At 44.2% G+C, this 23,329-nt stretch overlaps 34 non-coding genes across 34 annotated transcripts; all 34 read left to right on the top strand.

The window, feature by feature from the left end:
* Nucleotides 1-330: 330 nt before the first annotated feature.
* On the top strand, nt 331-452 carry TRNAL-CAA (transfer RNA leucine (anticodon CAA)). Its single transcript has 2 exons — nt 331-368; nt 407-452. It is a non-coding gene; the product is annotated as a tRNA-Leu (tRNA).
* Nucleotides 453-708: 256 nt separating this feature from the next.
* On the top strand, nt 709-830 carry TRNAS-CGA (transfer RNA serine (anticodon CGA)). The gene is made up of 2 exons: nt 709-746; nt 785-830. It is a non-coding gene; the product is annotated as a tRNA-Ser (tRNA).
* Nucleotides 831-897: 67 nt separating this feature from the next.
* On the top strand, nt 898-1,019 carry TRNAL-CAA (transfer RNA leucine (anticodon CAA)). Its single transcript has 2 exons — nt 898-935; nt 974-1,019. It is a non-coding gene; the product is annotated as a tRNA-Leu (tRNA).
* Nucleotides 1,020-8,029: 7,010 nt separating this feature from the next.
* On the top strand, nt 8,030-8,151 carry TRNAL-CAA (transfer RNA leucine (anticodon CAA)). The gene is made up of 2 exons: nt 8,030-8,067; nt 8,106-8,151. It is a non-coding gene; the product is annotated as a tRNA-Leu (tRNA).
* Nucleotides 8,152-8,218: 67 nt separating this feature from the next.
* TRNAL-CAA (transfer RNA leucine (anticodon CAA)) lies at nt 8,219-8,340 on the top strand. The gene is made up of 2 exons: nt 8,219-8,256; nt 8,295-8,340. It is a non-coding gene; the product is annotated as a tRNA-Leu (tRNA).
* Nucleotides 8,341-8,596: 256 nt separating this feature from the next.
* Nucleotides 8,597-8,718, top strand: TRNAL-CAA (transfer RNA leucine (anticodon CAA)). Its single transcript has 2 exons — nt 8,597-8,634; nt 8,673-8,718. It is a non-coding gene; the product is annotated as a tRNA-Leu (tRNA).
* A 67-nt stretch (nt 8,719-8,785) lies between these two features.
* TRNAL-CAA (transfer RNA leucine (anticodon CAA)) lies at nt 8,786-8,907 on the top strand. Its single transcript has 2 exons — nt 8,786-8,823; nt 8,862-8,907. It is a non-coding gene; the product is annotated as a tRNA-Leu (tRNA).
* Nucleotides 8,908-9,163: 256 nt separating this feature from the next.
* On the top strand, nt 9,164-9,285 carry TRNAL-CAA (transfer RNA leucine (anticodon CAA)). Its single transcript has 2 exons — nt 9,164-9,201; nt 9,240-9,285. It is a non-coding gene; the product is annotated as a tRNA-Leu (tRNA).
* A 256-nt stretch (nt 9,286-9,541) lies between these two features.
* TRNAL-CAA (transfer RNA leucine (anticodon CAA)) lies at nt 9,542-9,663 on the top strand. Its single transcript has 2 exons — nt 9,542-9,579; nt 9,618-9,663. It is a non-coding gene; the product is annotated as a tRNA-Leu (tRNA).
* A 67-nt stretch (nt 9,664-9,730) lies between these two features.
* Nucleotides 9,731-9,852, top strand: TRNAL-CAA (transfer RNA leucine (anticodon CAA)). Its single transcript has 2 exons — nt 9,731-9,768; nt 9,807-9,852. It is a non-coding gene; the product is annotated as a tRNA-Leu (tRNA).
* Nucleotides 9,853-9,919: 67 nt separating this feature from the next.
* Nucleotides 9,920-10,041, top strand: TRNAL-CAA (transfer RNA leucine (anticodon CAA)). Its single transcript has 2 exons — nt 9,920-9,957; nt 9,996-10,041. It is a non-coding gene; the product is annotated as a tRNA-Leu (tRNA).
* Nucleotides 10,042-10,297: 256 nt separating this feature from the next.
* Nucleotides 10,298-10,419, top strand: TRNAL-CAA (transfer RNA leucine (anticodon CAA)). The gene is made up of 2 exons: nt 10,298-10,335; nt 10,374-10,419. It is a non-coding gene; the product is annotated as a tRNA-Leu (tRNA).
* Nucleotides 10,420-10,486: 67 nt separating this feature from the next.
* Nucleotides 10,487-10,608, top strand: TRNAL-CAA (transfer RNA leucine (anticodon CAA)). Its single transcript has 2 exons — nt 10,487-10,524; nt 10,563-10,608. It is a non-coding gene; the product is annotated as a tRNA-Leu (tRNA).
* A 67-nt stretch (nt 10,609-10,675) lies between these two features.
* TRNAL-CAA (transfer RNA leucine (anticodon CAA)) lies at nt 10,676-10,797 on the top strand. The gene is made up of 2 exons: nt 10,676-10,713; nt 10,752-10,797. It is a non-coding gene; the product is annotated as a tRNA-Leu (tRNA).
* A 256-nt stretch (nt 10,798-11,053) lies between these two features.
* Nucleotides 11,054-11,175, top strand: TRNAL-CAA (transfer RNA leucine (anticodon CAA)). The gene is made up of 2 exons: nt 11,054-11,091; nt 11,130-11,175. It is a non-coding gene; the product is annotated as a tRNA-Leu (tRNA).
* A 67-nt stretch (nt 11,176-11,242) lies between these two features.
* On the top strand, nt 11,243-11,364 carry TRNAL-CAA (transfer RNA leucine (anticodon CAA)). The gene is made up of 2 exons: nt 11,243-11,280; nt 11,319-11,364. It is a non-coding gene; the product is annotated as a tRNA-Leu (tRNA).
* A 67-nt stretch (nt 11,365-11,431) lies between these two features.
* TRNAL-CAA (transfer RNA leucine (anticodon CAA)) lies at nt 11,432-11,553 on the top strand. Its single transcript has 2 exons — nt 11,432-11,469; nt 11,508-11,553. It is a non-coding gene; the product is annotated as a tRNA-Leu (tRNA).
* Nucleotides 11,554-11,620: 67 nt separating this feature from the next.
* TRNAL-CAA (transfer RNA leucine (anticodon CAA)) lies at nt 11,621-11,742 on the top strand. Its single transcript has 2 exons — nt 11,621-11,658; nt 11,697-11,742. It is a non-coding gene; the product is annotated as a tRNA-Leu (tRNA).
* Nucleotides 11,743-11,809: 67 nt separating this feature from the next.
* TRNAL-CAA (transfer RNA leucine (anticodon CAA)) lies at nt 11,810-11,931 on the top strand. The gene is made up of 2 exons: nt 11,810-11,847; nt 11,886-11,931. It is a non-coding gene; the product is annotated as a tRNA-Leu (tRNA).
* A 256-nt stretch (nt 11,932-12,187) lies between these two features.
* Nucleotides 12,188-12,309, top strand: TRNAL-CAA (transfer RNA leucine (anticodon CAA)). Its single transcript has 2 exons — nt 12,188-12,225; nt 12,264-12,309. It is a non-coding gene; the product is annotated as a tRNA-Leu (tRNA).
* A 67-nt stretch (nt 12,310-12,376) lies between these two features.
* TRNAL-CAA (transfer RNA leucine (anticodon CAA)) lies at nt 12,377-12,498 on the top strand. The gene is made up of 2 exons: nt 12,377-12,414; nt 12,453-12,498. It is a non-coding gene; the product is annotated as a tRNA-Leu (tRNA).
* A 445-nt stretch (nt 12,499-12,943) lies between these two features.
* TRNAL-CAA (transfer RNA leucine (anticodon CAA)) lies at nt 12,944-13,065 on the top strand. Its single transcript has 2 exons — nt 12,944-12,981; nt 13,020-13,065. It is a non-coding gene; the product is annotated as a tRNA-Leu (tRNA).
* A 67-nt stretch (nt 13,066-13,132) lies between these two features.
* Nucleotides 13,133-13,254, top strand: TRNAL-CAA (transfer RNA leucine (anticodon CAA)). The gene is made up of 2 exons: nt 13,133-13,170; nt 13,209-13,254. It is a non-coding gene; the product is annotated as a tRNA-Leu (tRNA).
* A 67-nt stretch (nt 13,255-13,321) lies between these two features.
* Nucleotides 13,322-13,443, top strand: TRNAL-CAA (transfer RNA leucine (anticodon CAA)). Its single transcript has 2 exons — nt 13,322-13,359; nt 13,398-13,443. It is a non-coding gene; the product is annotated as a tRNA-Leu (tRNA).
* A 2,531-nt stretch (nt 13,444-15,974) lies between these two features.
* On the top strand, nt 15,975-16,096 carry TRNAL-CAA (transfer RNA leucine (anticodon CAA)). The gene is made up of 2 exons: nt 15,975-16,012; nt 16,051-16,096. It is a non-coding gene; the product is annotated as a tRNA-Leu (tRNA).
* Nucleotides 16,097-16,163: 67 nt separating this feature from the next.
* TRNAL-CAA (transfer RNA leucine (anticodon CAA)) lies at nt 16,164-16,285 on the top strand. The gene is made up of 2 exons: nt 16,164-16,201; nt 16,240-16,285. It is a non-coding gene; the product is annotated as a tRNA-Leu (tRNA).
* A 1,012-nt stretch (nt 16,286-17,297) lies between these two features.
* On the top strand, nt 17,298-17,419 carry TRNAL-CAA (transfer RNA leucine (anticodon CAA)). Its single transcript has 2 exons — nt 17,298-17,335; nt 17,374-17,419. It is a non-coding gene; the product is annotated as a tRNA-Leu (tRNA).
* A 256-nt stretch (nt 17,420-17,675) lies between these two features.
* Nucleotides 17,676-17,797, top strand: TRNAL-CAA (transfer RNA leucine (anticodon CAA)). Its single transcript has 2 exons — nt 17,676-17,713; nt 17,752-17,797. It is a non-coding gene; the product is annotated as a tRNA-Leu (tRNA).
* Nucleotides 17,798-17,864: 67 nt separating this feature from the next.
* Nucleotides 17,865-17,986, top strand: TRNAL-CAA (transfer RNA leucine (anticodon CAA)). The gene is made up of 2 exons: nt 17,865-17,902; nt 17,941-17,986. It is a non-coding gene; the product is annotated as a tRNA-Leu (tRNA).
* Nucleotides 17,987-18,242: 256 nt separating this feature from the next.
* Nucleotides 18,243-18,364, top strand: TRNAL-CAA (transfer RNA leucine (anticodon CAA)). Its single transcript has 2 exons — nt 18,243-18,280; nt 18,319-18,364. It is a non-coding gene; the product is annotated as a tRNA-Leu (tRNA).
* A 1,389-nt stretch (nt 18,365-19,753) lies between these two features.
* TRNAL-CAA (transfer RNA leucine (anticodon CAA)) lies at nt 19,754-19,875 on the top strand. The gene is made up of 2 exons: nt 19,754-19,791; nt 19,830-19,875. It is a non-coding gene; the product is annotated as a tRNA-Leu (tRNA).
* Nucleotides 19,876-20,131: 256 nt separating this feature from the next.
* On the top strand, nt 20,132-20,253 carry TRNAL-CAA (transfer RNA leucine (anticodon CAA)). The gene is made up of 2 exons: nt 20,132-20,169; nt 20,208-20,253. It is a non-coding gene; the product is annotated as a tRNA-Leu (tRNA).
* Nucleotides 20,254-22,400: 2,147 nt separating this feature from the next.
* TRNAL-CAA (transfer RNA leucine (anticodon CAA)) lies at nt 22,401-22,522 on the top strand. Its single transcript has 2 exons — nt 22,401-22,438; nt 22,477-22,522. It is a non-coding gene; the product is annotated as a tRNA-Leu (tRNA).
* A 257-nt stretch (nt 22,523-22,779) lies between these two features.
* Nucleotides 22,780-22,901, top strand: TRNAL-CAA (transfer RNA leucine (anticodon CAA)). Its single transcript has 2 exons — nt 22,780-22,817; nt 22,856-22,901. It is a non-coding gene; the product is annotated as a tRNA-Leu (tRNA).
* Nucleotides 22,902-23,329: the final 428 nt, after the last annotated feature.

Genomic DNA, 23,329 nt, shown 5'->3' with positions numbered 1-23,329 from the left:
TCCTTCGTTCACAACGTGAATCTGTGTATTCTGGTCCTCGTATGAGGGCGTGGGTTCGAATCCCACTTCTGGCACGATATGTTTTATGAAATTAACTGGAAGAGATGTAATTTATAAAACATCCCAATTGAATGAATCCAAGTCAGGTCGGCCGAGCGGTCTAAGGCGCCAGACTCAAGGGGCTCAGTTTCCTTCGTTCACAACGTGAATCTGTGTTTTCTGGTCCTCGTATGAGGGCGTGGGTTCGAATCCCACTTCTGACACGATATGTTTTATGAAATTAACTGGAAGACATGTAATTTATAAAACGTCCGAACTGAATGAATCCAAGTCAGGATGGCCGAGCGGTCTAAGGCGCCAGACTCAAGGGGCTCAGTTTCCTTCGTTCACAACGAGAATCTGTGTTTTCTGGTCCTCGTATGAGGGCGTGGGTTCGAATCCCACTTCTGACACGATATGTTTTATGAAATTAACTGGAAGAGGTGTAATTTATAAAACGTCCGAATTGAATGAATCCAAGTAAGGATGGCCGAGCGGTCTAAGGCGCCAGACTCAAGGGGCTTAGTTTCTTTCGTTAACAACGTGAATCTGTGTATTCTGGTCCTCGTATGAGGGCGTGGGTTCGAATCCCACTTCTGACACGATATTTTTTATGAAATTAACTAGAATAGATGTAATTTATAAAACGTCCCAATTGAAAGAATCCATGTCAGGATGACCGAGCGGTCTAAGGCGCCAGACTCGAGGGGCTTAGTTTCCTTCGTTCACAACGTGAATCTGTGTATTCTGGTCCTCGTATGAGGGCGTGGGTTCGAATCCCACTTCTGACACGATATGTTTTATGAAATTAACTGGAAGAGATGTAATTTATAAAACGTCCGAATTGAATGAATCCAAGTCAGGATGGCCGAGCGGTCTAAGGCGCCAGACTCAAGGGGCTCAGTTTCCTTCGTTAACAACGTGAATCTGTGTATTCTGGTCCTCGTATGAGGGCGTGGGTTCGAATCCCACTTCTGACACGATATGTTTTATGAAATTAACTAGAATAGATGTAATTTATAAAACGTCCCAATTGAAAGAATCCATGTCAGGATGACCGAGCGGTCTAAGGCGCCAGACTCAAAGGGCTTAGTTTCCTTCGTTCACAACGTGAATATGTGTATTCTGGTCCTCGTATGAGGGCGTGGGTTCGAATCCCACTTCTGACACGATATGTTTTGTGAAATTAACTGGAAGAGATGTAGTTAATGAAACGTCCAAATTACAAGAGACCACGTCAGGATGGCCGAGCGGTCTAAGGCGATAGATTCAAGGGGATTAGTTTCTTTCGTTCACGACGTGAATCTGTGTATTCTGGTCCTCGTATGAGGGCGTGGGTTCGAATCCCACTTCTGGCACGATATGTTTTATGAAATTAACTGGAAGAATTGTAATTTATAAAACATCCCAATTGAATGAATCCAAGTCAGGTCTGCCTTGGTTGTAGTATTTGTTAATGACATTAAAATTTAATTTCGCTTGGACATTTAAACCTGTTAGTTATTCCACTTAATATCATACCCCTAGACCGCATTTCAACCCGGAAATCTTTAATTTCGAGAAGGCTCGTGCCTTATGTGAACCGCTGGATAGGAAACCTATTTAATTTTGATCTAAATTCTTTAAGGTATTAAAAAGCGGTTACATAACTGGGGGTCCGTCCGGGATCTTTCATAAAGGTTTCCTTGCAAAATTTTTTTTTTATTACGAGCTTCTCGTCACCGTATTACGCCCATGAGCGAATCCGACTCGGATAGCGATTCTGAATTTAGTCAGAGCTTTGTATTTTGCCCCGAGTTTATCCCTAGTTTAGGAAGACACCATAGTTGCCTTGATTGCCTCAGGGCTTTTCAATCCCAGGAGCGAGACGCTCGCCGTTCACGTTTAGAAGCCCTTAAAAATCCACCCCCTGTCCAAGTCATAGCTGATCGCGAGGCCCAAGATAATGCTATAGCGGTTGAAGATCCCCCGCGCCCACGAAACGAACCTCCTAATATTCCCCCTACCCAAGCGGATCAAGCTAACCTTTTGGCTGCCCTTGCTGCCCAAATTCAAGCCCTCACTACTACCCTAGTGGCTAACAATGGCCAAAATAATGGCCACAACAATGGTTACCGTCACCGAAACAATGGGAACGGGGATAGACACCACGAGGAAGAGGAAGTCGAGGCCACTCCTCAAGCTTGGATTCCCCAAGTCGAGACGCCAAAATATTATGGCAGCGACGACAGGTCCCCCTCGCTAGGCGAATTTTTAACCGCCGCCAAAAGACTCAGAGTCAGTCGGAACATTCCAATGCCCATATTTTTAACGCGTTGGGTTCCCACCTTACTGCTTGGCCCCGCTTCCGATTGGTGGCTCGAAAACGATGGTAACTTCGAAAACTGGTATGATTTTGAAGCGGCGATTAGAGATGAGTTTGGGAATGAGGATGAAGACGACAGGATTCGCGACCTGATTGACGCGAGAAAACAACAATCGAAAGAGAGCGCCCAGGATTACTTAAACGCCATGCAGGATTTAATGAGGCGGCTAGAAACCCCCCTTACCAATAAAGAAAAAGCTACCAAAGTGTTTAAAAATCTGAGGCGTCCCATACAGCAAATTCTTTTACCAAAGAAATATACCTCTCTTAGGGAACTGATTGTCGACGTCACGAGAGCGGAGAGTTTTCTTGGTGAAGATACTTTGACTTCGCCGACCCCCTTGGCAGCTCCTACAACCCCTTCGACTAACCCTAGCGCGAATCCGAGAAACGGTCCCCCTCCTAGCCCGAGGCCGAACGACTATCCACGTAATAACTGGAATTCACGTCCCTCTACCTTCAATAGGTATGAGCCCCCAACTGGCTGCTTTGAATGTGGGAATCGATCCCATTTCAAAAGTGAATGTCCCCGCTTACCACGAGGAACCTGGCGCGACACTAGACCCCCCAGAAATCAGGGAAACGGGAGGAACGGCGGGAACTCGGACCAGGGCGCCCGTCGGCCACGTCTATAAATACTAAGCCGTGCATAAAGGGTCACCTCCCAATTTCGGAAATAAATATTAATATTGTAAATAGGCCATGGGGAGAAAAACTTTTATTTATTCCCGTTCAATTTGGAGGTATTTCTTGTAAGGCCCTAGTAGATTGCGGAGCCACTCATTCAATTGTCGATGAAGGACTTAAAGCCCATATTGCAAAAACTGGGTATCCAGCTTGCCCCTCTGATGCAATAGTGAAACTCCCGAATAAGAAGTTTGTCCAAGCTAATGGAAAAATTTCTCTCCCCGTTTTAACCCCCGATATATTGTTTGACTGGTCCGCATATTTTGTAAATAATCTTAGTTTCCCCGCTATTTTAGGTTTAGATTTTTAAGAGAAGCTGGCATGAACGTTAATTTCTCTGAGCGAACATATTACTGGCAAAAGTACCCCTCTGAAATACACTCCTTTCTCGATGATTGCGGTGAGTGTGAAATGTCCCTAAATAATTATTTAGTGGATAAATATATGTTTTCGTCCGAGGACGATTCGGTGGACGCGGAAGACTTGAGTGCGGCTGTTAATGAAGCCCCATTAAATTCCGAGGATAAAAAGCGCCTTTGCCAGGTTGTGTATAAGCACAGAAACGTTTTCAGCAAGGTGGCAGGTAGAACCACCATTACTGAACATCATATTGAGACCGAGGGTCCCCCAATCGCATGTCGTCCCTATAGGTACGCTCCCCCATTACAAAACAAAATTAACAGTCTAGTCGAGGATATGTTAGAGAAAGATCTTGTAGAACCCAGCGATAGTCCCTGGTGCTCCCCTATCTTTCTAGTAAGAAAAGAGTCAAAAGATGACCGTTTGGTAGCCGACTATCGAGGGGTCAATGCTGTTACAAAAAAGGATCAGTATCCCCTCCCTCGCATAGACGATATTTTGGAATCCATCTCACGGCCAAAGTACATCACCCTTTTAGATTTACGTTCGGGCTACTGGCAGATTCCCCTCCACGTAGATTCCCGTGATAAGGCTGCCTTTGTGACCGACAAAGGTCTCTTCCGCCCTAAAGTACTGATGTTCGGCTTAACGAATGCCCCCCGAACTTTTCAAAGAATGATCAATAACCTATTTCTTAAACTCCGAAAAAGAGGTGTATTCGCCTATCTAGATGATTTAATCCTAGCCACCAATAATTTTGAAGACCATCTAGAACTATTAGATGAGGTGTTAACCATACTAGACCGAAGTGGACTAACCGCCAAAGCTTCTAAAGCCAGGTTTTGCCAGAGTAAAACTAGAATCCTAGGTCATATTATCTCTGAAAATGGAATAGAAGTTGATCCCAGTAAAGTGGAATCAATTCGCGACTATCCCCGCCCAAAATCAGTCAAAGATATCAGACGATTTTTGGTAATGGCGTCGTATTACCGACGATTTGTTCCCCATTTTTCTAAAATCGCGGAACCCCTGAATAGGCTCTTACATAAGGACCGAGTTCATAGATGGGCATGGGACGCTGAGCAGGAGCTGGCCTTCTCTCAGCTGAAGCATGCTTTATCGACGACCCCTGTCCTTAGTACTCCTAATTTCGACCTCCCTTTCCTAGTTCGGACGGACGCGTCTGACGTTGGAATTGGTGGCGTTTTAAGTCAAAAGATTGACGGGGAAGAAAGGGTGATACAGTATTTTAGTCGCTCATTAGATGCTTTAGAACGAAAATATTCCACATCAGAGAGAGAATGCCTAGCTATTGTCGAAACGGTCGAACAGTTTCGCCCCTACATCCAAGGTTCTAGTTTTGAGGTATTCTGTGACCATAAAAGTTTGGAATGGTTACATAGAGCTAAAGATCCCACGGGCAAATTAACCCGTTGGATGTTAAGGCTTCAAGCCTTTGAACCTTTCCAAATTAACTACATCCCTGGTAGAGCAAACCTGGTAGCGGACGCTTTGAGCCGTATACCCTCTACAGATGGTATTACTAGTCAGAATCCTGTTCGGGAAGAAATTACTTTGTCTGCAGCAAAGGTCTCCCCTCACCAGAATACTATCGTTAGACTAGATTTAGACACCTTGATTGAAGAGCAAGAGAAAGATGACGAAATTTCCTTCGTTAAAAAGCTTCTTTTAGATCCCACTTGCAAGGTTCCGAAAAACCTAGCTAGGACCATTTCCCAGTGCGCAATGGAAAACGGTTTAGTTTGTAAATGGGTAGAAAAATATAAAGACAAAGGTTTTGGTGGTTATCGCGTATGGGTCCCGAAATCCCTACGTTCCCGAGTGCTTTATTGTTGCCATGACAATAAGTCCTCTGGACATTTAGGTACGTTTAAAACAAACAAAAGAGTAAAAGAAATGTACACGTGGGACAGCATGAATGCTGATATTACCCGGTATGTTAGGAGTTGCCAAGTATGCCAAAAATTTAAAATTCCCCGTGAAAAACCACCCGGTTTAATGAAATCCGCCGCCATTACCGAACCATGGTCGGTTATCTCCGTGGATTTAAAGGGTCCTTTCCCCCCTAGTAAAAGAGGTCACACACAAATATTGGTAGTAACGGACACTTTTTCCAAATTTGTTGAAATGTTCCCTCTCAAAAGAGCCACTGCCCCCGTCATAGCTAACAAACTCATAGACGAAGTATTTACTCGCTATGGGGTACCTTCCAGAGTTATCTCAGATAACGGGAGTGTTTTTGCGTCCAAAGTCATGGAAGCTTCTTTCGAACAACTAGGAGTGAAACACCGGCTCACCTCCATTTACTCCCCTCAGGGCAACCCCGTAGAAAGGGTTAACCAGACACTAGGTACGATGCTCGCCATGTATATTAAGGACACCCACCGCGATTGGGACTTGGGGCTACAGCAGCTCGCCTTCGCCATGCGAACGGCCGTCCAAGAATCGACGGGCTATACACCCGCTTTTCTCAATTTTGGCAGGGAATTACGCCCCCCTCACTATCCCATACCGGACGATTTTAATGTCCAGGGGCACTTGAATATAGCCGCCCAAAAGGTTCATGCTTTACGTTTGGGGGCCATAATTAAAAAGACGCACGCCGTTGCTCACGCTAAAATGCAACAAGCTCAGAACCGGCAAAAGGTTTATTATGATAAAAAACGGCGTGACGTAGAATTTGAGGTTGGCAATTTAGTGTTGCAAAGAACCCATTTGCAATCCTCTGCTAACTCTTATTTTATGGATAAGTTGGGAGAGAAATGGGCAGGGCCCTATAGGGTCGCAGAAAAGCTGTCCCCATTAACCTATAGGCTACAAACGCCAGACGGTAAAAAGTTGTTAAAGGGCACCCACAAAATTACGCAACTTAAAGGCTACGTCCCCCGCTTGCCTGAAGACCAGGTACAGTTGGAACGCGCGAGCTTACGTAGTGAGGCAGCCCGATCTCCCAGCCCTTGTGACAGGAGGCGTTCACTTCGTCCCCGTGACCCTGCAACGGGTAGGGTACTTCCCTTGTAAATATATGTTTGAATAGTTTAATTCGTATAACCCCAGGTTGAGTTTGAATTTCGCATTACCGTTTTTATTTTGACCTCACGAGGGCGTTCGGTTTTAAGGGGGAGGGAGTGTCACGGTTATATTTTGACCTTTAGTTGTGTCAGTGTCCCTTTAGTTCAGTTTTATAAATTTCCTATTTTAACTCATTATAACGATATCCTGTAGTCCCGAGATTGCTTCTTTCCCACACTTTTGCTACAATTCCCTTCGGTACCTTATTAACGCTACCCTCAGAACTAGGCTTCTCGAAGAGTCCCCTTTTACGACCGTCATATCTCTTCCATTTCTCGCATTGTATTGATAAGAAAATGTCCAAGCGAAAGTACTGGGTTAAGGGTTAAATTGTATATTGGGGTAAAAATGTATTGTTGTATTTAGGCGGCTTAGGCCATTTGAACTGTGTTCTTACATTGTGATTCTATTTTTAAATATATTGTGGATGTACGCGAATACGATTTTTAGGGGTGCCACTTAATGGTGCCTGGTACCGTCTCCTTAATGTGCTCTCTCTCGTGCCATAAATCTATACCTTCTCTCTCTCTCTCTATCTATTTGGCATTTTGAACTTTAACCGAACTTCTGAGAATGGGTGCAATTAAGCAGAACTCGATCGCTTATTGGCTAAACATGGAAAGCCCGCGAAGATGAGAAGCCAATCTATTGGCCAAAGAGAAAAACCCGCGAAAGTCCAGAAAATAGGACATGGAAAAAAGAATTAGAAGACTTCACTTTTGGGCGAGGATCTGAACTGAAAAGGAGAGCGAAGGACTTCGCTGCTCCAGGACAAGGATCTAGAAAAAGGACTGCAAGGGACTCCAGTCTTCCAAGTCCATCACCAGGCCCGATCTTCGTTACCGTTATTATAAAAAGATCGTTACGGGTTCTACGTTCGCTAAAAGTCTACGCTGTGCGCGATCGCTTCGCTTGTGCCCAACTCGCCACCGATTGAGAGAGAGAGCCAAAACGCTGGTATTGTTAAGACTTTGAACTTTAGTGTGGTAATAATATTATTATTATTTTGGAGAGTGCATGCTTATTGTTGGGGTTTTATCGTTTATATATTATATCGTTTTGCATGTTTATATTATTTTGGGGGTCATCTATAAAATAACGCTAGTGTCGGGGATTTCCTTATTTACTTAGTTTCTGTTGGCCAGGGCCTTCTGCCTTGGTTGTAGTATTTGTTAATGACATTAAAATTTAATTTCGCTTGGACATTTAAACCTGTTAGTTATTCCACTTAATATCATACCCCTAGACCTCATTTCAACCCGGAAATCTTTAATTTCGAGAAGGCTCGTGCCTTATGTGAACCGCTGGATAGGAAACCTATTTAATTTAGGGGGGGGGTCAGTTTCCTTCGTTCACGACGTGAATCTGTGTATTCTGGTCCTCGTATGAGGGCGTGGGTTCGAATCCCACTTCTGACACGAAAAAGTTTATGAAATTAACTGGAAGAGATGTAATTTATAAAACCCCCCAATTGATAGAATCCATGTCAGGATGGCCGAGCGGTCTAAGGCGCCAGACTCAAGGGGCGCAGTTTCCTTCGTTCACAACGTGAATCTGTGTTTTCTGGTCCTCGTATGAGGGCGTGGGTTCGAATCCCACTTCTGACACGATATGTTTTATGAAATTAGCTGGAAGAGATGTAATTTATAAAACGTCCGAACTGAATGAATCCAAGTCAGGATGGCCGAGCGGTCTAAGGCGCCAGACTCAAGGGGCTTAGTTTCCTTCGTTAACAACGTGAATCTGTGTATTCTGGTCCTCGTATGAGGACGTGGGTTCGAATCCCACTTCTGACACGATATGTTTTATGAAATTAACTAGAATAGATGTAATTTATAAAACGTCCCAATTGAAAGAATCCATGTCAGGATGACCGAGCGGTCTAAGGCGCCAGACTCAAGGGGCTTAGTTTCCTTCGTTCACAACGTGAATCTGTGTATTCTGGTCCTCGTATGAGGGCGTGGGTTCGAATCCCACTTCTGACACGATATGTTTTATGAAATTAACTGGAAGAGATGTAATTTATAAAACGTCCGAACTGAATGAATCCAAGTCAGGATGGCCGAGCGGTCTAAGGCGCCAGACTCAAGGGGCTCAGTTTCCTTCGTTCACAACGTGAATCTGTGTTTTCTGGTCCTCGTATGAGGGCGTGGGTTCGAATCCCACTTCTGGCACGAAAAGGTTTATGAAATTAACTGGAAGAGATGTAATTTATAAAACCCCCCAATTGATAGAATCCATGTCAGGATGGCCGAGCGGTCTAAGGCGCCAGACTCAAGGGGCTCAGTTTCCTTCGTTCACAACGTGAATCTGTGTTTTCTGGTCCTCGTATGAGGGCGTGGGTTCGAATCCCACTTCTGACACGATATGTTTTATGAAATTAACTAGAAGAGATGTAATTTATAAAACGTCCGAACTGAATGAATCCAAGGCAGGATGGCCGAGCGGTCTAAGGCGCCAGACTCAAGGGGCTCAGTTTCCTTCGTTCACAACGTGAATCTGTGTTTTCTGGTCCTCGTAAGAGGGCGTGGGTTCGAATCCCACTTCTGACACGATATGTTTTATGAAATTAACTGGAAGAGATGTAATTTATAAAACGTCCGAATTGAATGAATCCAAGTCAGGATGGCCGAGCGGTCTAAGGCGCCAGACTCAAGGGGCTTAGTTTCCTTCGTTAACAACGTGAATCTGTGTATTCTGGTCCTCGTATGAGGACGTGGGTTCGAATCCCACTTCTGACACGATATGTTTTATGAAATTAACTAGAATAGATGTAATTTATAAAACGTCCCAATTGAAAGAATCCATGTCAGGATGACCGAGCGGTCTAAGGCGCCAGACTCAAGGGGCTTAGTTTCCTTCGTTCACAACGTGAATCTGTGTATTCTGGTCCTCGTATGAGGGCGTGGGTTCGAATCCCACTTCTGACACGATATGTTTTATGAAATTAACTGGAAGAGATGTAATTTATAAAACGTCCGAACTGAATGAATCCAAGTCAGGATGGCCGAGCGGTCTAAGGCGCCAGACTCAAGGGGCTCAGTTTCCTTCGTTCACAACGTGAATCTGTGTTTTCTGGTCCTCGTATGAGGGCGTGGGTTCGAATCCCACTTCTGACACGAAAAAGTTTATGAAATTAACTGGAAGAGATGTAATTTATAAAACCCCCCAATTGATAGAATCCATGTCAGGATGGCCGAGCGGTCTAAGGCGCCAGACTCAAGGGGCGCAGTTTCCTTCGTTCACAACGTGAATCTGTGTTTTCTGGTCCTCGTATGAGGGCGTGGGTTCGAATCCCACTTCTGACACGATATGTTTTATGAAATTAGCTGGAAGAGATGTAATTTATAAAACGTCCGAACTGAATGAACCCAAGTCAGGATGGCCGAGCGGTCTAAGGCGCCAGACTCAAGGGGCTTAGTTTCCTTCGTTAACAACGTGAATCTGTGTATTCTGGTCCTCGTATGAGGACGTGGGTTCGAATCCCACTTCTGACACGATATGTTTTATGAAATTAACTAGAATAGATGTAATTCATAAAACGTCCCAATTGAAAGAATCCATGTCAGGATGACCGAGCGGTCTAAGGCGCCAGACTCAAGGGGCTTAGTTTCCTTCGTTCACAACGTGAATCTGTGTATTCTGGTCCTCGTATGACGGCGTGGGTTCGAATCCCACTTCTGACACGATATGTTTTATGAAATTAACTGGAAGAGATGTAATTTATAAAACCCCCCAATTGATAGAATCCATGTCAGGATGGCCGAGCGGTCTAAGGCGCCAGACTCAAGGGGCTCAGTTTCCTTCGTTCACAACGTGAATCTGTGTTTTCTGGTCCTCGTATGAGGGCGTGGGTTCGAATCCCACTTCTGACACGATATGTTTTATGAAATTAACTAGAAGAGATGTAATTTATAAAACGTCCGAACTGAATGAATCCAAGTCAGGATGGCCGAGCGGTCTAAGGCGCCAGACTCAAGGGGCTCAGTTTCCTTCGTTCACAACGTGAATCTGTGTTTTCTGGTCCTCGTATGAGGGCGTGGGTTCGAATCCCACTTCTGACACGATATGTTTTATGAAATTAACTGGAAGAGATGTAATTTATAAAACGTCCGAATTGAATGAATCCAAGTCAGGATGGCCGAGCGGTCTAAGGCGCCAGACTCAAGGGGCTTAGTTTCCTTCGTTAACAACGTGAATCTGTGTATTCTGGTCCTCGTATGAGGACGTGGGTTCGAATCCCACTTCTGACACGATATGTTTTATGAAATTAACTAGAATAGATGTAATTTATAAAACGTCCCAATTGAAAGAATCCATGTCAGGATGACCGAGCGGTCTAAGGCGCCAGACTCAAGGGGCTTAGTTTCCTTCGTTCACAACGTGAATCTGTGTATTCTGGTCCTCGTATGAGGGCGTGGGTTCGAATCCCACTTCTGACACGATATGTTTTATGAAATTAACTGGAAGAGATGTAATTTATAAAACGTCCGAACTGAATGAATCCAAGTCAGGATGGCCGAGCGGTCTAAGGCGCCAGACTCAAGGGGCTCAGTTTCCTTCGTTCACAACGTGAATCTGTGTTTTCTGGTCCTCGTATGAGGGCGTGGGTTCGAATCCCACTTCTGACACGAAAAAGTTTATGAAATTAACTGGAAGAGATGTAATTTATAAAACCCCCCAATTGATAGAATCCATGTCAGGATGGCCGAGCGGTCTAAGGCGCCAGACTCAAGGGGCGCAGTTTCCTTCGTTCACAACGTGAATCTGTGTTTTCTGGTCCTCGTATGAGGGCGTGGGTTCGAATCCCACTTCTGACACGATATGTTTTATGAAATTAACTGGAAGAGATGTAATTTATAAAACGTCCGAACTGAATGAATCCAAGTCAGGATGGCCGAGCGGTCTAAGGCGCCAGACTCAAGGGGCTCAGTTTCCTTCGTTCACAACGTGAATCTGTGTTTTCTGGTCCTCGTATGAGGGCGTGGGTTCGAATCCCACTTCTGACACGAAAAAGTTTATGAAATTAACTGGAAGAGATGTAATTTATAAAACCCCCCAATTGATAGAATCCATGTCAGGATGGCCGAGCGGTCTAAGGCGCCAGACTCAAGGGGCGCAGTTTCCTTCGTTCACAACGTGAATCTGTGTTTTCTGGTCCTCGTATGAGGGCGTGGGTTCGAATCCCACTTCTGACACGATATGTTTTATGAAATTAGCTGGAAGAGATGTAATTTATAAAACGTCCGAACTGAATGAACCCAAGTCAGGATGGCCGAGCGGTCTAAGGCGCCAGACTCAAGGGGCTTAGTTTCCTTCGTTAACAACGTGAATCTGTGTATTCTGGTCCTCGTATGAGGACGTGGGTTCGAATCCCACTTCTGACACGATATGTTTTATGAAATTAACTAGAATAGATGTAATTCATAAAACGTCCCAATTGAAAGAATCCATGTCAGGATGACCGAGCGGTCTAAGGCGCCAGACTCAAGGGGCTTAGTTTCCTTCGTCCACAACGTGAATCTGTGTATTCTGGTCCTCGTATGACGGCGTGGGTTCGAATCCCACTTCTGACACGATATGTTTTATGAAATTAACTGGAAGAGATGTAATTTATAAAACCCCCCAATTGATAGAATCCATGTCAGGATGGCCGAGCGGTCTAAGGCGCCAGACTCAAGGGGCTCAGTTTCCTTCGTTCACAACGTGAATCTGTGTTTTCTGGTCCTCGTATGAGGGCGTGGGTTCGAATCCCACTTCTGACACGATATGTTTTATGAAATTAACTAGAAGAGATGTAATTTATAAAACGTCCGAACTGAATGAATCCAAGTCAGGATGGCCGAGCGGTCTAAGGCGCCAGACTCAAGGGGCTCAGTTTCCTTCGTTCACAACGTGAATCTGTGTTTTCTGGTCCTCGTATGAGGGCGTGGGTTCGAATCCCACTTCTGACACGATATGTTTTATGAAATTAACTGGAAGAGATGTAATTTATAAAACGTCCGAATTGAATGAATCCAAGTCAGGATGGCCGAGCGGTCTAAGGCGCCAAACTCAAGGGGCTTAGTTTCCTTCGTTAACAACGTGAATCTGTGTATTCTGGTCCTCGTATGAGGACGTGGGTTCGAATCCCACTTCTGACACGATATGTTTTATGAAATTAACTAGAATAGATGTAATTTATAAAACGTCCCAATTGAAAGAATCCATGTCAGGATGACCGAGCGGTCTAAGGCGCCAGACTCAAGGGGCTTAGTTTCCTTCGTTCACAACGTGAATCTGTGTATTCTGGTCCTCGTATGAGGGCGTGGGTTCGAATCCCACTTCTGACACGATATGTTTTATGAAATTAACTGGAAGAGATGTAATTTATAAAACGTCCGAACTGAATGAATCCAAGTCAGGATGGCCGAGCGGTCTAAGGCGCCAGACTCAAGGGGCTCAGTTTCCTTCGTTCATAACGTGAATCTGTGTTTTCTGGTCCTCGTATGAGGGCGTGGGTTCGAATCCCACTTCTGACACGAAAAAGTTTATGAAATTAACTGGAAGAGATGTAATTTATAAAACCCCCCAATTGATAGAATCCATGTCAGGATGGCCGAGCGGTCTAAGGCGCCAGACTCAAGGGGCGCAGTTTCCTTCGTTCACAACGTGAATCTGTGTTTTCTGGTCCTCGTATGAGGGCGTGGGTTCGAATCCCACTTCTGACACGATATGTTTTATGAAATTAGCTGGAAGAGATGTAATTTATAAAACGTCCGAACTGAATGAACCCAAGTCAGGATGGCCGAGCGGTCTAAGGCGCCAGACTCAAGGGGCTTAGTTTCCTTCGTTAACAACGTGAATCTGTGTATTCTGGTCCTCGTATGAGGACGTGGGTTCGAATCCCACTTCTGACACGATATGTTTTATTACCTCTCCGAGTGACGTATGTCACGGAGAGGTTCTAATTTCGACGTGTCTGTGTGTGGGTGTGTGTGTGTGTGTGTGGGTGTGTGTGTGTGTGTGTCTGTCTGTTGTTACACCCACGTGACCGCGTTCGCAGTTTGCAAATCGGAGCAAACGTGTTCTCAATTTCCGGAAATTTCGAAAATTGTATTACACTTACAGGCTATTACTCCATTGCCTGTCTAACATCACCAGCCTCTGGTCTTTGTCCATCCCACATGGACACCAGTCTGTACACACTGGCTTCTAATCACAATCATCTGCTGCTCTTTGTCCATCCCACATGGACACCAGTCTGTACACACTGGCTTCTAATCCCCACCCTCTTGTGGTCTTTGTCCATCCCACATGGACACCAGTCTGTCCACACTGGCTTCTAATCACCACCGTCATCTGCTCTTTGTCCATCCCACATGGACACCAGTCTGTACACCTGGCTTCTAACACCACCATCTTCTGGTCTTTGTTTTTGTCCATCCCACATGGACACCAGTCTGTACACACTGGTTTCTACACACCACCATCTTCTGGTCATTGTTTTTGTCCATCCCACATGGACACCAGTCTGCACACCTGGCTTCTACTCCATCATCATCGTTAAGGTTAAGACATACGCGGCGATCGGCCAGGGTTACGAGAAACGTCCGGCCTCCCTAAGGTGGGGCTTCCACCAAAGGTTCACGCAATTGCGCTGTTCTTATCCATGGCTGCGATTCGAAACCCTTATATACTACCTATTTTAGTAAGGCGAAGCAACCGGCGTATGCTTCATTTCAAACGCCAATATTAGTCAAGTCTCTCAAGAATGTTTAATTGTTCTTTTTTAAAACGATGTAACGTTCAATAAGGCGAATAACTAACGAAAAAAATATTAAATATTAATTATATTTATTTTAATATTTAAGATAATCTTGTTTCTCAATTCAAAATTAATACGGAAAGAGTTAAAAGCAGTCTATGTTTTTGTCTGTATGTGTCCGTCCGTTGTTACAGTAGTGCGCTGCGTTAGAAGTTCGTTTTGTTTTGATGTGTAAAGAAATCCAACACAACCATAATATTCCCTTTATCCTTAATATAAACTGAATATGTGGAAATAGTTTTCGTAATTATGATGCATTTAGTACTTTTGTAGCTTTAAAGCTCTATTTCATTTTGATATTCCAAAGATTTTTTTTAATATTATTATTTAAAATGGATGTTTATATATTACTTAAGCTATACTACATCTGTTTATAGCATAATCCTTTCTAAAATCATAGTGAATACAAGCACAACGCTGCTATGTTGGTCAAATGAACTCTTATTTGTCAATAGGCCTAGTGAACCAAAAAGTAAAAGTTTGGGTTTGGTTTTCGTTTCTGTATGCAGAGACATTAACGGTTCAGAGTGAGCCGAAAGTTAAATACACTTTTAAATAATTAGGCTTAGATTTATAATCATGGTGGAAATCTGGGTCGCGTTCAGCAGAGCCTCGCGTTGCTGAACGCGGCCCAGGGATTTTGTTTTTGAATTTTGACGTCACGGTGCTTAGCGCTGAGCTAGCGCGGTCTTCAAAGAAAATAGTCTGCTTTTTTGATAACGTGACGTAAAACGCGTAGTTCTCAGCTTGGCGAAAAAACCATGGAGGAATTAATACAAATAGCTCTATGGGACTATAGCTATTTAATTGGCGTGAAACCAGTTGATCACGCGAGAATTTTAAGAGATATGTTAGTTTCTAATTTTAATTATAAAAGTTGTTATCTATCTCTAGAAATATGTTATCCTACAATTTTTGTTAAGCCTTGGTACCTTGCACGCTTTATTGCGCTAGCGTCATTTATAAAACGCCGATGACCCGTTTTTCCCCCATCGGATGATTTTAATGTGTACAAGTATATCATTATTGGATGTAAAATGTCGTCTGATTTACAGTAAATTTGCTATGCTTTGTATACTGCTTTAATATTTCATAAATTTTAACTTAAGAAACATTTCCATATCTGGGTAAATAAGTTTGTAAGTAGTCGTCTTGACTCGGAGAGGTAATATTTTGGTTTTCCCAACTTGTGAAATTAACTAGAATAGATGTAATTTATAAAACGTCCCAATTGAAAGAATCCATGTCAGGATGACCGAGCGGTCTAAGGCGCCAGACTCAAGGGGCTTAGTTTCCTTCGTTCACAACGTGAATCTGTGTATTCTGGTCCTCGTATGAGGGCGTGGGTTCGAATCCCACTTCTGACACGATATGTTTTATGAAATTAACTGGAAGAGATGTAATTTATAAAACGTCCGAACTGAATGAATCCAAGTCAGGATGGCCGAGCGGTCTAAGGCGCCAGACTCAAGGGGCTCAGTTTCCTTCGTTCACAACGTGAATCTGTGTTTTCTGGTCCTCGTATGAGGGCGTGGGTTCGAATCTCACTTCTGGCACGAAAAGGTTTATGAAATTAACTGGAAGAGATGTAATTTATAAAACCCCCCAATTGATAGAATCCATGTCAGGATGGCCGAGCGGTCTAAGGCGCCAGACTCAAGGGGTTCAGTTTCCTTCGTTCACAACGTGAATCTGTGTTTTCTGGTCCTCGTATGAGGGCGTGGGTTCGAATCCCACTTCTGACACGATATGTTTTATGAAATTAACTAGAAGAGATGTAATTTATAAAACGTCCGAACTGAATGAATCCAAGTCAGGATGGCCGAGCGGTCTAAGGCGCCAGACTCAAGGGGCTCAGTTTCCTTCGTTCACAACGTGAATCTGTGTTTTCTGGTCCTCGTATGAGGGCGTGGGTTCGAATCCCACTTCTGACACGATATGTTTTATGAAATTAACTGGAAGAGTTGTAATTTATAAAACGTCCGAATTGAATGAATCCAAGTCAGGATGGCCGAGCGGTCTAAGGCGCCAGACTCAAGGGGCTTAGTTTCCTTCGTTAACAACGTGAATCTGTGTATTCTGGTCCTCGTATGAGGACGTGGGTTCGAATCCCACTTCTAAAACGATGTGTTTTATGAAATTAACTAGAATAGATGTAATTTATAAAACGTCCCAATTGAAAGAATCCATGTCAGGATGACCGAGCGGTCTAAGGCGCCAGACTCAAGGGGCTTAGTTTCCTTCGTTCACAACGTGAATCTGTGTATTCTGGTCCTCGTATGAGGGCGTGGGTTCGAATCCCACTTCTGACACGATATGTTTTATGAAATTAACTGGAAGAGATGTAAATTATAATACGTCCGAACTGAATGAATCCAAGTCAGGATGGCTGAGCGGTCTAAGGCGCCAGACTCAAGGGGCTCAGTTTCCTTCGTTCACAACGTGAATCTGTGTTTTCTGGTCCTCGTATGAGGGCGTGGGTTCGAATCCCACTTCTGGCACGAAAAGGTTTATGAAATTAACTGGAAGAGATGTAATTTATAAAACGTCCGAATTGAATGAATCCAAGTCAGGATGGCCGAGCGGTCTAAGGCGCCAGACTCAAGGGGCTTAGTTTCATTCGTTAACAACGTGAATCTGTGTATTCTGGTCCTCGTATGAGGACGTGGGTTCGAATCCCACTTCTAAAACGATGTGTTTTATGAAATTAACTAGAATAGATGTAATTTATAAAACGTCCCAATTGAAAGAATCCATGTCAGGATGACCGAGCGGTCTAAGGCGCCAGACTCAAGGGGCTTAGTTTCCTTCGTTCACAACGTGAATCTGTGTATTCTGGTCCTCGTATGAGGGCGTGGGTTCGAATCCCACTTCTGACACGATATGTTTTATGAAATTAACTGGAAGAGATGTAATTTATAAAACGTCCGAACTGAATGAATCCAAGTCAGGATGGCCGAGCGGTCTAAGGCGCCAGACTCAAGGGGCTCAGTTTCCTTCGTTCACAACGTGAATCTGTGTTTTCTGGTCCTCGTATGAGGGCGTGGGTTCGAATCCCACTTCTGGCACGAAAAGGTTTATGAAATTAACTGGAAGAGATGTAATTTATAAAACCCCCCAATTGATAGAATCCATGTCAGGATGGCCGAGCGGTCTAAGGCGCCAGACTCAAGGGGCTCAGTTTCCTTCGTTCACAACGTGAATCTGTGTATTCTGGTCCTCGTATGAGGGCGTGGGTTCGAATCCCACTACTGACACGATATGTTTTATGAAATTAACTGGAAGAGATGTAATTTATAAAACGTCCGAACTGAATGAATCCAAGTCAGGATGGCCGAGCGGTCTAAGGCGCCAGACTCAAGGGGCTCAGTTTCCTTCGTTCACAACGTGAATCTGTGTTTTCTGGTCCTCGTATGAGGGCGTGGGTTCGAATCCCACTTCTGACACGATATGTTTTATGAAATTAACTGGAAGAGATGTAATTTATAAAACGTCCGAATTGAATGAATCCAAGTCAGGATGGCCGAGCGGTCTAAGGCGCCAGACTCAAGGGGCTTAGTTTCCTTCGTTAACAACGTGAATCTGTGTATTCTGGTCCTCGTATGAGGACGTGGGTTCGAATCCCACTTCTGACACGATATGTTTTATGAAATTAACTAGAATAGATGTAATTTATAAAACGTCCCAATTGAAAGAATCCATGTCAGGATGACCGAGCGGTCTAAGGCGCCAGACTCAAGGGGCTTAGTTTCCTTCGTTCACAACGTGAATCTGTGTATTTTGGTCCTCGTATGAGGGCGTGGGTTCGAATCCCACTTCTGACACGATATGTTTTGTGAAATTAACTGGAAGAGATGTAGTTAATGAAACGTCCAAATTACAAGAGACCACGTCAGGATGGCCGAGCGGTCTAAGGCGATAGATTCAAGGGGCTTAGTTTCTTTCGTTCACGACGTGAATCTGTCTATTCTAGTCCTCGTATGAGGGCGTGGGTTCGAATCCCACTTCTGACACGATATGTTTTATGAAATTAACTGGAAGAGATGTAATTTTTAAAACGTCCCAATTGAAAGAATCCATGTCAGGGTGGCCGAGCGGTCTAAGGCGCCAGACTCAAGGGGCTTAGTTTCCTTCGTTCACAACGTGAATCTGTGTTTTCTGGTCCTCGTATGAGGGCGTGGGTTCGAATCCCACTTCTGAAACGATATGTTATATGAAATTAACTAGAATAGATGTAATTTATAAAACGTCCGAATTGAATGAATCCAAGTCAGGATGGCCGAGCGGTCTAAGGCGCGAGACTCAAGGGGCTCAGTTTCCTTCGTTCACGACGTGAATCTGTCTATTCTGGTCCTCGTATGAGGGCGTGGGTTCGAATCCCACTTCTGAAACGATATGTTTTATGAAATTAACTGGAAGAGATGTAATTTATAAAACGTCCGAATTGAAAGAATCCATGTCAGGATGGCCGAGCGGTCTAAGGAGCCAGACTCAAGGGGCTTAGTTTCTTTCGTTCACAACGGGAATCTGTGTATTCTGGTCCTCGTATGAGGGCCTGGGTTCGAATCCCACTTCTGACACGATATGTTTTAAGAATTTAACTGGAAGAGATATAGTTAATTAAACGTCCCAGTTGAAAGAATCCATGTCAGGATGGCAGAGCGGTCTAAGGCGCGAGACTCAAGGGGCTAAGTTTCCTTCGTTCACGACGTGAATTTTTGTATTCTGGTCCTCGTATGAGGGCCTGGGTTCGAATCCCACTTCTGACACGATATGTTTTAAGAATTTAACGGGAAGAGATATAATTAATTAAACGTCCCAATTGAAAGAATCCATGTCAGGATGGCAGAGCGGTCTAAGGCGCGAGACTCAAGGGGCTAAGTTTCCTTCGTTCACGACGTGAATCTGTCTATTCTGGTCCTCGTATGAGGGCGTTGGTTCGAATCCCACTTCTGACACGAAAAGGTTTATGAAATTAACTGGAAGAGATGTAATTTATAAAACGCCCAAATTGATAGAATCCATGTCAGGATGGCCGATAGGTCTAAGGCCCAGGCTCAAGGGGCTCAGTTTCCTTCGTTCACAACGTGAACCTGTGTTTTCTGGGCCTCGTATGAGGGCGTGGGTTCGAATCCCACTTCTGACACGATATGTTTTATGAAATTAACTGGAAGAGATGTAATTTATAAAACGTCCGAACTGAATGAATCCAAGACAGGATGGCCGAGCGGTCTAAGGCGCCAGACTCAAGGGGCTCAGTTTCCTTCGTTCGCAACGTGAATCTGTGTTTTCTGGTCCTCGTATGAGGGCGTGGGTTCGAATCTCACTTCTGACACGATATGTTTTATGAAATTAACTGGAAGAGATGTAATTTATAAAACGTCCGAATTGAATGAATCCAAGTCAGGATGGCCGAGCGGTCTAAGGCGCCAGACTCAAGGGGCTTAGTTTCCTTCGTTAACAACGTGAATCTGTGTATTCTGGTCCTCGTATGAGGACGTGGGTTCGAATCCCACTTCTGACACGATATGTTTTATGAAATTAACTAGAATAGATGTAATTTATAAAACGTCCCAATTGAAAGAATCCATGTCAGGATGACCGAGCGGTCTAAGGCGCCAGACTCAAGGGGCTTAGTTTCCTTCGTTCACAACGTGAATCTGTGTATTTTGGTCCTCGTATGAGGGCGTGGGTTCGAATCCCACTTCTGACACGATATGTTTTGTGAAATTAACTGGAAGAGATGTAGTTAATGAAACGTCCAAATTACAAGAGACCACGTCAGGATGGCCGAGCGGTCTAAGGCGATAGATTCAAGGGGCTTAGTTTCTTTCGTTCACGACGTGAATCTGTCTATTCTAGTCCTCGTATGAGGGCGTGGGTTCGAATCCCACTTCTGACACGATATGTTTTATGAAATTAACTGGAAGAGATGTAATTTTTAAAACGTCCCAATTGAAAGAATCCATGTCAGGGTGGCCGAGCGGTCTAAGGCGCCAGACTCAAGGGGCTTAGTTTCCTTCGTTCACAACGTGAATCTGTGTTTTCTGGTCCTCGTATGAGGGCGTGGGTTCGAATCCCACTTCTGAAACGATATGTTATATGAAATTAACTAGAATAGATGTAATTTATAAAACGTCCGAATTGAATGAATCCAAGTCAGGATGGCCGAGCGGTCTAAGGCGCGAGACTCAAGGGGCTCAGTTTCCTTCGTTCACGACGTGAATCTGTCTATTCTGGTCCTCGTATGAGGGCGTGGGTTCGAATCCCACTTCTGAAACGATATGTTTTATGAAATTAACTGGAAGAGATGTAATTTATAAAACGTCCGAATTGAAAGAATCCATGTCAGGATGGCCGAGCGGTCTAAGGAGCCAGACTCAAGGGGCTTAGTTTCTTTCGTTCACAACGGGAATCTGTGTATTCTGGTCCTCGTATGAGGGCCTGGGTTCGAATCCCACTTCTGACACGATATGTTTTAAGAATTTAACTGGAAGAGATATAGTTAATTAAACGTCCCAGTTGAAAGAATCCATGTCAGGATGGCAGAGCGGTCTAAGGCGCGAGACTCAAGGGGCTAAGTTTCCTTCGTTCACGACGTGAATTTTTGTATTCTGGTCCTCGTATGAGGGCCTGGGTTCGAATCCCACTTCTGACACGATATGTTTTAAGAATTTAACGGGAAGAGATATAATTAATTAAACGTCCCAATTGAAAGAATCCATGTCAGGATGGCAGAGCGGTCTAAGGCGCGAGACTCAAGGGGCTAAGTTTAATTCGTTCACGACGTGAATCTGTCTATTCTGGTCCTCGTATGAGGGCGTTGGTTCGAATCCCACTTCTGACACGAAAAGGTTTATGAAATTAACTGGAAGAGATGTAATTTATAAAACGCCCAAATTGATAGAATCCATGTCAGGATGGCCGATAGGTCTAAGGCGCCAGACTCAAAGGGCTCAGTTTCCTTCGTTAACAACGTGAATCTGTGTATTCTGGTCCTCGTATGAGGGCGTGTGTTCGAATCCCACTTCTGACACGATATGTTTTATGAAATTAACTAGAATAGATGTAATTTATAAAACGTCCCAATTGAAAGAATCCATGTCAGGATGGCAGAGCGGTCTAAGGCGCGAGACTCAAGGGGCTCAGTTTCTTCGTTCACGACGTGAATCTGTCTATTCTGGTCCTCGTATGAGGGCGTGGGTTCGAATCCCACTTCTGACACGAAAAGGTTTATGAAATTAACTGGAAGAGATGTAATTTATAAAACCCCCCAATTGATAGAATCCATGTCAGGATGGCAGAGCGGGCTAAGGCGCGAGACTCAAGGGGCTCAGTTTCTTTCGTTCACAACGTGAATCTGTGTATTCCTGGTCCTCGTATGAGGGCGTGGGTTCGAATCCCACTTTTGACACGATATGTTTTATGAAATTAACTGGAAGAGATGTAATTTATACAACGTCCCAAATGAATGAATCCAAGTTAGGGTGGCCGAGCGGTCTAAGGCGCCAGACTCAAGGGGCTCAGTTTCCTTCGTTCACAACGTGAATTTGTGTATTCTGGTCCTCGTATGAGGGCCTGGGTTCGAATCCCACTTCTGACACGATATGTTTTAAGAATTTAACTGGAAGAGATATAATTAATTAAACGTCCAAATTAGAAGTGACCACGCCAGGATAGCGGAGCGGTCTAAGGCGCCAGACTCAAGGGACCCAGTTTCTTTCGTTCTCAACGTGAATCAGTGTATTCTGGTCCTCGTATGAGGGCGTGGGTTCGAATCCCACTTCTGACACGATATGTTTTATGAAATTAACTGGAAGAGATGTAATTTATAAAACATCCCAATTGAAAGAATCCATGTCAGGATGGCCGAGCGGTCTAAGGCGCCAGACTCAAGGGGCTTAGTTTCTTTCGTTCACAACGTGAATCTGTGTATTCCTGGTCCTCGTATGAGGGCGTGGGTTCGAATCCCACTTCTGACACGATATGTTTTATGAAATTAACTGGTAGAGATGTAATTTATAAAACGCCCCAATTGATAGAATCCATGTCAGGATGGCCGAGCGGTCTAAGGCGCCAGACTCAAGGGGCTCAGTTTCCTTTGTTCACAACGTGAATCTGTGTTTTCTGGTCCTCGTATGAGGGCGTGGGTTCGAATCCCACTTCTGACACGATATGTTTTATGAAATTAACTGGAAGAGATGTAATTTATAAAACATCCCAATTGAAAGAATCCATGTCAGGATGGCCGAGCGGTCTAAGGCGCCAGACTCAAGGGGCTTAGTTTCTTTCGTTCACAACGTGAATCTGTGTATTCCTGGTCCTCGTATGAGGGCGTGGGTTCGAATCCCACTTCTGACACGATATGTTTTATGAAATTAACTGGTAGAGATGTAATTTATAAAACGCCCCAATTGATAGAATCCATGTCAGGATGGCCGAGCGGTCTAAGGCGCCAGACTCAAGGGGCTCAGTTTCCTTTGTTCACAACGTGAATCTGTGTTTTCTGGTCCTCGTATGAGGGCGTGGGTTCGAATCCCACTTCTGACACGATATGTTTTATGAAATTAACTGGAAGAGATGTAATTTATAAAACGTCCCAATTGAATGAATCCAAGTCAGGATGGCGGAGCGGTCTAAGGCGCCAGACTCAAGGGGCTCGGTTTCCTTCGTTCACAACGTGAATCTGTGTATCCTGGTCCTCGTATGAGGGCGTGGGTTCGAATCCCACTTCTGACACGATATGTTTTATGAAATTAACTGGAAGAGATGTAATTTATAAAACGTCCCAATTGAACGAATCCAAGTCAGGATGACCGAGCGGTCTAAGGCGACAGACTCAAGGGGCTCAGTTTCCTTCGTTCACAACGTGAATCTGTGTATTCTGGTCCTCGTATGAGGGCGTGGGTTCGAATCCCACTTCTGACACGATATGTTTTATGAAATTAAGTGGAAGAGATGTAATTAATTAAACGTCC

Source organism: Phalangium opilio, unplaced genomic scaffold, assembly GCF_054372755.1.
Source record: "Phalangium opilio isolate 3A_F unplaced genomic scaffold, DU_Popi_V2 ptg000061l_1, whole genome shotgun sequence".
NCBI lineage: Eukaryota > Metazoa > Arthropoda > Arachnida > Opiliones > Phalangiidae > Phalangium > Phalangium opilio.
The sequence above is the reverse complement of the archived record's forward strand: the minus strand, read 5'-3'. Positions and strand labels throughout refer to the sequence as shown.